Genomic DNA, 10,169 nt, shown 5'->3' with positions numbered 1-10,169 from the left:
TCTAGAATCTGATGGTGGAGGCCGTTGAGACTGCCTGGAGGCAGCTGCCCCTGGCACTGAAGAAGTATGTTTAAAAGTAAAATGTATAACATTTTTCTTAACTGGTAAAAGGGAACTTTTCCCATTAGAAATTCTTTGGATATACTTATCCAGATCATCTCCGAACAATCGTTCACCATGAAAAGGGAAACTGGCCAAGAGCTTTTTGCATGGTGCTTTGGCTGACCAATTTTTCAACCATAGGATTCTAAGTACATGTACCAGCCCTAGCATAAGCCATGAAGCCTGGATAATAGAATCTCCCATAGCGTCTACAGTGAAATACAATGCTTCTGATATACCGGACAAATCCTGGGCCTGCTGATCAGGAATAACTTTGACTGCACTGCTGGCAGCGAAAAAGTAGAATGGACCAACCCAGTGAGAGATTGTACCAACAATCTTTCCTGCGAACCTGATATCTCCGAATCAGGTTCCTCACACGCAGAGACGTTAGTCTCTTTCTGGTCCTAATGCTGTGTACACACGCCTGGACTTTCCGGCAGACTAGGTCCGACGGGATCAGTCCGCCGCACAATCTGATCGTGTGTGGGCTAGTCCAATCATTTTTCGGAAAAAAATTTAATAAATCAGATGGACCTAGAAATAGAACACGTTTCAAATCTATCCGACAGACTCAACTCCGATGAACTAAAATCGGGAAAACCGTTCATCTGTGTGCTAGTCCGACGGACCAAATACGTCATCACGTTCAATACGAACGGATTTTCAAATGGACTTAGTCAGTTCGTGTGTGGCCAAGTCCATTCGTTCAGAAAGTCAGTTGGAACTCCGCCGAAAGTCCGTCGGGAAGACAGTCGGACCTAGTCTGCTGGAAAGTCCAGTTGTGTGTACGCGGCATTAGAAGGCAAATCGTGTTCTCTAGCTCCTCAGAATGAGGGTCCTGAGCAATGGACGGGGATCTGCTACGCTTAGCCCCAGTCTGGAATGCAAATAAAGCATACATTTTTTGCTCCAAGCTTAAAATGGTTGAAGAAAAAACCTCCTGGGTGATATACATAGGGGCTGCAGTGTCAAGAGCAGCTGCAACACTTGCCCCTCCTGATGGCTCATATCACTCTCAGGGGATGATGCCATCTTTTTTTGAAATGTTTTTCGAGGCTGCCGTGTGACTGTAGTAGTCTTACTAGAGTCCCCTTTTGAGGTGTTTTTTACCCCCTTCCGCTCATAGCCCGATGCACAAAGCAGAGGTACTACCAGAAGAAGTGCATTAACTGCATGTACAATAGTCCAGCTAAATCGCTGCTATTAATGCTCAGCCTGATGCTGTGAATGTGTCAAAGGGAATACCTGTGTCACTAAACCTTTTAAAAACCACCTCTGCTCCTGTGTCCCTCCAGCAGCATGAACACACACAATGGTGCCTTTTTGAAAGCCTCCCTTCCCGTGATGTACGTTGGAGGGCGTATATCGCAACACAGCGCTAAGCCCTGTCCCTGCCAACTGTCCTTCCCGTCTTTTAAAAATGCGCCTTTCCCTCCCTGCTGATCCTATGGAGGATCCCAGGAAGAGGCAGGCATGGTGAGGGGAGAGCTGGAAGCCGCAAAGCTATTTTTTTTTTTTTTAATTGTCGCTCTTTCCCCTTGAGAAGAGGGGAAGAAAACAGACTGCACATGAGGCGTCTGATGGGGAGAGAAGACCCCCCCCCCCCCCCGCCCCCCAGGCTTACCAGAGGTCTCGCTGCTGTTCGGAGGAGGAAGAACTTTCTGCTTCCTGGGTCACATCGTGGCTCTCTGAGAGGCATGAGTTACGTAAGTGCTCAATACAGCCCCCCAGTGGTAACTACATAGGCATGATAACAGTTACAATTTTAAAGGAGATATTCATAAGAAAAATTTAGAAAATTTCTTAGAAAACTCCACTTACCTTTCCTGCCACAGGGTTTTCTGTGGTAAACCCACAGACCCAATCTTCACCCTTTACGGTGGTTTCTGTTAAACCTTCAGGAGCTGGGGATCCTAGAGGAAACCCACTATCCTGGACCTGCAACAGCACCCTGCCAGTAAAACTTTATGGCCTTACTACCAAAAAGTACTGGATCCCAGGTTCCAGCTTTCTAAAAGAGAAGCATTCACAAGTAAAACCTTGTCTCTTCGGATACAAGGCCCGAGTACCATTCAATTTGGCCAAAAGAGACACTTTGAATGGATCCGGTCAGCATCGCTAGCCCCAGCAAGGATTTCTCCAGTGGAGCTCAGCACAGCACATCTTCACTCGTGACCAACACCTTAGACACTGGCGGAAAAACTGAGGTACTCCCACCAGTGGGAGGGGTTATATAGGGAGGGCACTTTTTAATTTAGGGCATGCCAGTGTCTAGCACCTGAAGGTGGCCTATTAAACCCACATAGTAAGTACTATGGATCTGTGTCCCGCGATGTACGATAAGAAAACATACTTCTCTTTAAGCTCTTTTGAAGAAGCACAAAAAAAAACAGGCAACATTGAGGACCATAGATGCAGTGGTCGGACTGGAAAACAATGCAGCAGATGAAAGACACTTCATGCTAACTTCCCTAAGACATTGGAAGATGTCCAGCAGCGACATCAGGAAAGAACTGGTGGAACCCATTGGGACCCAGGTACAACTATCTACTGTCAGATGAAGTCTGGCCAGAAGTATTCTTCATGAAAGAATTGTGGCCAAAAAGCCATACCTCAGATATGGAAACAAGGCTAAGCGACTCAACTATGTATGACAACATAGGAACTGGGGTACAATAAAATGGCAGCAGGAGCTCTGAGCTGAGTCAAAATTTGGTTGTAACAAGAGGCAGTTTGTTCACTGAAGGGCTGGAGAGCGGCACAAAAGGCCGGGTTCACATTTGTGTGGCTGCGGTTTGCAGACCGGATCCAGTGTGTTCCTGTTCACCGGTTTCGGTGAAAATTTTTGCCTGACTTCACACCTGAACCAGACGCAAAAACGCACAGGACCCATTTTGAAAAACTGCACCACAGCCACCCCAGACATGTGTGAACCAGCTCCATTGAGAGCCAGTCACATTCATATATCATGTGAATTGGATGCAGTTTAAAACGCATCCAATCCGCATATATGTGAACTCAGCCTCATGTGTGTCTGCAGGCAACAGTCAAGCATAGTGGGAGGTTCATTGCAAGTTTTGGTGTTTCATTTCTGCATATGGAGTTGGAGCTTTGGTCTAGATCAATGGCGTCCTCAATGCTGAGAAATACAGGCTGATACTTATTCATCATGCCATACCTTCAGGGAGGTGTGTAATTTGCCCCAAATGTATTCTGCAGCAGAACGACCCCAAACATACAACCAATGTCATTAAGAACTATCTTCAGCATGAAGAACAACATGTAGTCCTGGAAGTGATGGTTTGAGCGCTAATCTTTACATCCTTGAGTCTTTCTGAAGACATAGAAGGATCTGAGGTAGCCTACAACCACAGAAGATCTGTGGTTAGTTCTCCAAGATGTTTGGAATAACCTACCTGCCGAGTTCTTTAAAAACCTGTGTGCAAGTGTACCTAAAGGAATCGGTGCAATTTTGAAGGTAAAGGGTGGTCATACCAAATATTGATTTGATTTGGAATTATCTTCTGTTCATTTACTTTCAATATCGTGAATTGATAAAAATAAATGATTAACACTTCTATTTCTGAAATAATTCTTAATTTACAGCATTTTTCAAACCTGCCTAAAACTTTTGCACTTTACAGCTTTTACAAAATAAAATGCCTTAGCCCCCTTAATCTACAGAGCTGAGTGCCCTCCACCACAGGTCAATACTTACCATCTCTGATTGCTGCAGCCTACTACAATTTCTGTAGCCTGGACAGTAAAAATTGAGTCTGCACACTAACATCCCATAAGCGTGAATGGAATGTACCCATGTTCAACAGTAACATTCCATTGTCGTTAATGATCACGTTAGTGCACAGGCAGCCCAGCACATGATTCTTACTGGGTGGGCTGTAGACAACATGGGAGGCCATAGCCATTGTGTAGGTAATTACAGACCTGCTGCAGGTGGGAAGCACACAGCTCTGTGTGTTGAGGAGGTTGGGGTTTTTTTAATTATTATTTTAAAAGATGTACATGTACTTTTAGGAATATAGTGGTGTCATTACTCCATTCTTTGCCTGCTGATTGGATAGAGCAACAGGAGACTTACGAGGTCATCTCTCTGCTTTCTTCTAGCATCATGTATTTTGTGGGCACATCTATATGAAGCATACCTGATCAGTTCCTTGTACTGGCCCTCCCTCTCCCAGTCTAAGCAGTGCTGTACAGGAGCATGCTTATATGATACAACAGTACCATTTAAAAAAAAAAAATCAAAAGCATTCAAAAACTTCAATCTCTGTGTTTTGAATGCTTTTAAGGGCAGAGGAAGGATTTAGGGTCTTACAGACCCCAGATCTTTCCATAAAGAGTACCTGTCACATGCCTATTGCTGTCACATTATGAATTACCTGAGAACGAAGCCCCCGCAGCCGTCCTCGTCTCCCCTTCCGACCGGTGACATCTATCCCAGAGGTTACTTCTGGGTATCGTGGTTCCGGCGCTGTGATTGGCCGGAGCCGCGATGACATCACTCCCACGCATGTGCGGGCGCTGACGGGAATGGCACAGTACAACTGAAGCAACGGCACGTACGTGTCATTGCTTCAGTTGGCTTAAGTGTGCATGTGCCGCATGACGTCGGCACATGCAAAATACAGGGATATCTCCTAAACCTGCATGGTCCAGTGCAGCTACAGGTAAGCCTAATGATAGGCTTGCCTGTAGTTTAAAGTGGTTGTAAAGGGTTTACAACCACTTTAATGCAGCCGAGTGTGGGGTGTACCAAGATGGCGGCGATGGACCGTCACTTCCGTTACTAAATCTGATGGAAAAAATCTGCTTATTCTGATGGAACACCTACAGAACTACAGAGGTGCTAAGGAGGAATTTCAAGAGGCAGAGCCAGTAAAGGAATCACGGATTGCAAGCAGCAAGGTACCATAGGATATGTAGTCCTTATAAATTGAGAAGAAGCTGTCAAGCATGCAGGGAATCTGGAAAGTTGTGGAAAGAGATGGTCAGCAGATTCACAACATCGTTTTTATTTTTTTTGTAAGTAAGCTTATAGTGGATTGTCATATATAACTATTGTTTGCATTATTGCTGATGTTATAAAATGAAATGTGATCATATTTTCCATATACCTGAAGTTTATATCAGACTATGTACACAGTACCTACATTTATGTCAGCTTCCATGAGCTTCTGTGCCGGTGTAACTACATATTCGGCGACCCATCGCGGTTTGCTAAGGGAGTGACGTTCCGTCGCTGCCATCTTGCTACGCCCCGCACTCGTCCACAGTAAGGATACACTTAGAAGGGGGAAAGTGGACATCTTGTTACACCCACCGGAGTTTTGCATTTTACATGTATTTATAACAGTAAAGTGAGTTTCTATAGTGAAATACAGTACTTATCACTCCGTCTGACTGCTTAGATGTTGAAGTTTAAAAGCAGCGAACTTCTGTCAGATTATCAAACCTGTGAGATGAGCAGGGTTGCCGCTGCTTTTAAAATTCTAGATCTAAGTAGTCAGCCGGAGTTGTAAGTCCTGTACGTGTAAAATGCAAAACTCCAGTGGGTGTAACAAGATGTCCGCTTTCCCCCTTCTTAGGCCCTATTCACACCTGAGCATTTTGTAGCTTGAAGCCTGAAGCTACAAAACGCTGGAGGGGAAAAAATCTATTATTCTCAATAGAGATGGTTCACGTGACTCCATGTCGCCTGAAGCCAAACGCCTGAAGCTCAAACAAGTTCTGGACCCTTTTTTGTCGCTCAAATCAGGTAGATTTGGGCGTTTTTCTTCTTTTTACATTGGTGACCTTTTGCCCTGCACAAAATCTTGGCAAAACGCCGTAAAAAACACTGCAAAATCGTGCGATTTTCTGCCTGAAAACAGGTGTGAATGGAGCCTATTGCCGTGTACACACGATCGGAATTCCAGCCAGAAAAAGACAGATGAGAGCTTTTCATCAGAAAATGCGACCGTGTGTATGCTCCATCGGAATTTAGCTGTCCAAATTTCCGCCAGCCAAAAATTGATAGCATGTTCTCAATTTTCCCGACGGAAAAACTTTCTATCGGTAATTCCGATCGCGTGTATGCAATTCCGACACGCCTGTTCAGATTCAACTATGAGACAGAAGCTATTGGCTACTGGCTATTGAACTTCCTTTTTCTAGTCATGTCTTATGTGTTGTACGTCACCACGTTTATAAATGATCGGAATTTGATGTGACCATGTGTAGGTAAGACAGCTTGAGCCGAATTCCGTCGGGAAAACCATCAGAGCTTTTTCCAACCAGAATTCCGATCGTGTGTACGCGGCATAAGTGTATCCTTACTGTGGACAAGTGTGGGGTGTAGCAAGATGGCAGCGACAGAACATTACTTCCGTAGCAAACTGCAATGGGTCGCCGAATATGTCATTACAACTGCGATGGGTCACCTAATGCGTTGTTACACTGCTTGGTCGGCGATCGTAGTATTACAAGTCGGGCTGGATAGCACATGTGCAGATCATCAGGGGCATTATCCGACAGCAGTCAGTATTCGATAGAACTACTGACTCCCTGTGCCCGAATAGCTAGCAATGTGAGTGTGTACAGGTGTAGTGGGTGGAGTGAGGTGCCAGGAGGCGTTCATATATACACATGTCCAGCATGGCGGCATGGTTTGTTACTTGTATAGTGAGCAGGACAGGTGTGACAGGATAAGCTGGAATTTATTCACTGGATTTGAAATTGCACATTGAGCTTTTTCTGGATATGGATCTGTGTCTAACAAATGCTGGCAAGTTCCAAACGGCTCTATCCTCCTGAACATTAAAGTCTAGGGAAAGAAATATGTTTATCCCAACGCTTAGCATGCTGGCTGGTGGTGTAAAAGGAATCCTCTTTGCAAGCTTAGAATTCAGAACTCCATTTTTCAAATTGATTGTTATGAGTGTTTTTATAAGGAAAGGTGATAGAGGCTAACCTTTGTTGTGGATTGTTCAGTTTGAGTAAAATGGCTTGACCTCACCTCCGCCACCACCATACCTGCACCCCCATCCCCGCCACCACCATACCTGCGCCCCCCCGTTCCCGCCACCACCACCATACCTGCGCCCCCTGTCCCCGCCACCACCATACCTGCATCCCCGACACCATACCTGCGCCCCGTCCCCGCCACCACCATACCCGTGCCCCCGTCCCTGCCACCACCATACCTGCGTTCCCACCACCATACCTGTGCCCCGTCCCCGCCACCACCATACCTGTGCCCCCGTCCCTGCCACCACCATACCTGCGTTCCCACCACCATACTTGTGCCCCCTGTCCCTGCCGCCACCATACATGTGCCCCCTGTCCCCCCCACCACCATACCTGCACTCCCTGTCCCCGTCACCACCATACCTGTGTCCCTGTCACCGCCATACTTGCACCTCGTCCCCGCCACCATACTTGCGTCCCATCACTGCCATTATACCTGCACCCTATCCCCATTGCCGCTACCACCAAATCCGCTCTTTCTCCCACACCATGGTGCCTGACCACCATTACACCTGAGCTAAACCCTAACTCTCACTACTAAACCTGTGTGTCACACTCTCAACACCTCATGTGACCCAGCACCACCTCTGTGCCTCCACAAAAGAGTCCCCTGTGAGTATGTCTGCAGTGCTCCCCTACTGCACTTGACCCCTGCCCCCTTCCCCCACAGTCAATATTACCACAGCACCTGAACCCTATCACACTTCTATCACCACCATCACGTCTGAGCCCACCCCCCCAAAAAAATCACCCCTTGCTGTTACCATCACACCTGAACACGCTCTTGCTTTCACTCATCACCACCAGCTCTTACCCCACTGTGGCTGCACACTGACTTCCTCCACTGTCACCACTACATATTACTCACGTAATGCCTCTCTCTCAACACTTTACCTAAACCCCATAACCCCCCACTGTCACAACCACTGTGTCTGTACAGACTCCCTCCACAAAAGCCACATCCATCTCAATCGCCCCTCTCAGCACCCTGTCCCTCCTGCTCTGATAATCAAGCCTGCCACCATTCCAACCCCCCCCCCATCTACAACCCTTGCCCACTCTCAAACTTTTGCTAGTCTTTGTATAAAATCCTTTAACACTCCCTATATTTTGATGTGTGTCAGGATCATTTATGAACAGGTAATCTGTTCACTTTTATGCTGGTCTAACTCAAAGTATGAATATTAAGTATAAGCCTCCATTCACACCTATGCGAATTAGATGTGCGTTTCCACGCATCTAATTCGCATAGTAGGAGAATGTGACTGGCTCCCTATAGCCGGTTCACGTATCTCCTGGGCGGCTGCGGAGCGCACTGCAGAAAAAACATGTGCGTCTTTGGCTCCGTTTCAGGGCCGAATTCAGGCATAGAATCGGCCCTGATTCGTCCCTGAAACGGGGAACAGGGACGCACAGTGCTCCTGTGCGTTCCTCGGCAGGTTATAGTGTGAACCCGGGCTAAAGGTTGTTTTGATGGAAAAATCCTATCAGTGTGGCTCATTCACATGTGTTGTTGTAATGTACGTGCTGCAGTGCCATACTTCGTGAATGGCATATCCGTGCACTAAACAGTAGCAGCCAATACATTTCCAAAAGTCATTAGATGTACTAGGCTGGATCAATACACGGCAAAAAGCATGCTAACAGACTACAATGAAGCATGCAAGTTTGCACTCACATGTTAGTCTGGGTGCAGGGCCAGGTTTACATCTCAGAATCCAGGGCCGGTGTTCTGGCAAAAACTGTCCCATCGGACAGTGTCCGCCCCGTACTGCGCAGGCACAGCATAGAGGACAAGAAGATTCCGAAAATCTCCGAAGATGAACGGCACCTGCGCACTGAGTCCACGATCAAGCCCCACCATCCAAGTGGACATAGGGTAGCTGTTAGTAACAGGGCCCTTCGCAGCCTCGCTTCGCTCAGCAATTTTTTTACTCTAATGCCGCGTACACACAATCAGAATTCCGGACAGAAAAAGACCAATGAGAGCTTTTCATCGGAAAATGTGACCGTGTGTATGCTCCATCGGAATTTAGCTGTCCGAATTTCCGCCAGCCAAAAATTGATAGCATGTTCTCAATTTTCCCAACGGAAAAACTTTTGATCGTGTGTATGCAATTCCGATACGCCAAAAATCACGCATGCTCAGATTCAACTACGAGACAGAAGCTATTGGCTACTGGCTATTGAACTTCCTTTTTCTAGTCCCGTCGTACATGTTGTGCATCACCGCATTCTAAACGATCTGAATTTGGTGTGACCGTGTATAGGCAAGACAGCTTGAGCGGAATTCCGTCGTAATTACCATCAGAGCTTTTTCCAACGAGAATTCCAATCGTGTGTACGTGGCATAAACATATGTCCACTTGGATGGTGGGGCTGGACTGACTGACCTGGACTCACGGCGCAGGCGCCGTTCATCTTCGGAGACCTTTGGCATCTCCTTGTCCTCCGTACTGCGCAAGCGCAGTATAGGTCAGACACTATCCGACGGGGGACAGTATTCGACACATCGGTGTCCGATCAGATAGTGTCTGCCCTGTACTTCGCTTGCGCAGTACGGGGGACAAGGAGAAGCCGAACACCTCCGAAGATAAACGGCACCTGAACACTGTGTCCAGCTTCAAGCCCCACCATCCAAGTGGACATAGAGTTAGAATATAAAAGAGCCGAGTGAAGCGAGGCCATGCCCGAAGCGTGGAGAGCGAAGCGAACCCGCAAGGGGCCCTGTTACTATGAGCAACCCTATGTCCACTTGGATGGTGGGGCTTCACCCTGGCGCCGTTCTTCTTCGGAGATGTTCGGCTTCTGCTTGTCCCCCCGTACTGCGCAAGCGCAGTACGGCCCGGACACTATTCGATAGGCGGACACTTTGGGGCTGATTTACTAAGATGAATGCACTGCGCCAGGTCATACCTCCATTTGTGCTCCAGATACATTTTCCAAGTAAGCATATGAACAGGCGTACGCATAAGTACAACACATAATATGCTGGCGCAATTCATAATAGCGAACGCCGTATCGTTAACAGTCCATTC

This window comes from Lithobates pipiens, unplaced genomic scaffold (assembly GCF_037356315.1).
Source record: "Lithobates pipiens isolate NorthernLeopardFrog02 unplaced genomic scaffold, aLitPip1_a1.2 Scaffold_16, whole genome shotgun sequence".
Classification (NCBI taxonomy): domain Eukaryota; kingdom Metazoa; phylum Chordata; class Amphibia; order Anura; family Ranidae; genus Lithobates; species Lithobates pipiens.
The sequence above is the reverse complement of the archived record's forward strand: the minus strand, read 5'-3'. Positions refer to the sequence as shown.